Genomic DNA, 779 nt, shown 5'->3' on the forward strand with positions numbered 1-779 from the left:
ACACAGAGAGAGAGACACAGAGAGAGAGAGACAGTGGGGGAGAAGGGGAGAGAGAGAGAGAGACAGAGAGAGACACAGTGAGAGAGAGACATACACAGAGAGAGAGAGACGGGGGCGGGGGGGGAGAGGGAGAGGGACAGAGAGAGACAGAGAGAGAGAGAGACACAGAGAGACAGAGACACAGAGAGAGACAGAGACACAGTGAGAGAGAGAGAGACAGAGAGAGAGAGACAGAGAGAGAGACACAGTGAGAGAGAGAGACACACAGAGAGAGAGAGAGACACAGAGAGAGACAGAGACAGAAACAGAGAGAGAGAGAAAGACACACAAAGAGATAGAGAGAGACAGTGAGAGAGAGACAGAGAGAGAGACACAGAGAGAAAGAACGAGAGAGACACAGAGAGAGACAGAGAGAGAGAGAGACAGAGAGAGGTAAAGAGAGACAGAGGGAGAGACAGAGAAAGAGAGACAGGGAGACAGTTAGAGACAGAATGACAGAGACAGAGACACACACACATAAAGAGATCGAGTCAGAGATCGAGTCAGAGTGACAGAGAGAGAGGGACGAGAGAGAGAGGGAAAGAGACAGAGAGAGAGACACATATGTAAAGAAATAGAGAGAGACAGAGTGACAGAGAGGGACAAAAGAAAGACCGAGAGAGATGGAGAGAGTGACAGAGAGAGAGGGAGAGAGAGAGACGGAGAGGGAGAGAAACACACATAAAGAGATAAAGAGTGACAGAGAGAGAGGGACAGACAGAGAGAGACAGGGACAGAGA

The 779-nt window shown here is 49.7% G+C and overlaps 1 protein-coding gene across 1 annotated transcript in view; it reads right to left on the minus strand.

The window, feature by feature from the left end:
- The window catches only part of LOC125487774 (activated CDC42 kinase 1-like), a 23,082-nt gene that overhangs the window by 5,710 nt on the left and 16,593 nt on the right, over positions 1–779 (minus strand). The window lies entirely within an intron of this gene.

This window comes from Rhincodon typus, chromosome 45, assembly GCF_021869965.1.
Source record: "Rhincodon typus isolate 14 chromosome 45, sRhiTyp1.1, whole genome shotgun sequence".
NCBI lineage: Eukaryota > Metazoa > Chordata > Chondrichthyes > Orectolobiformes > Rhincodontidae > Rhincodon > Rhincodon typus.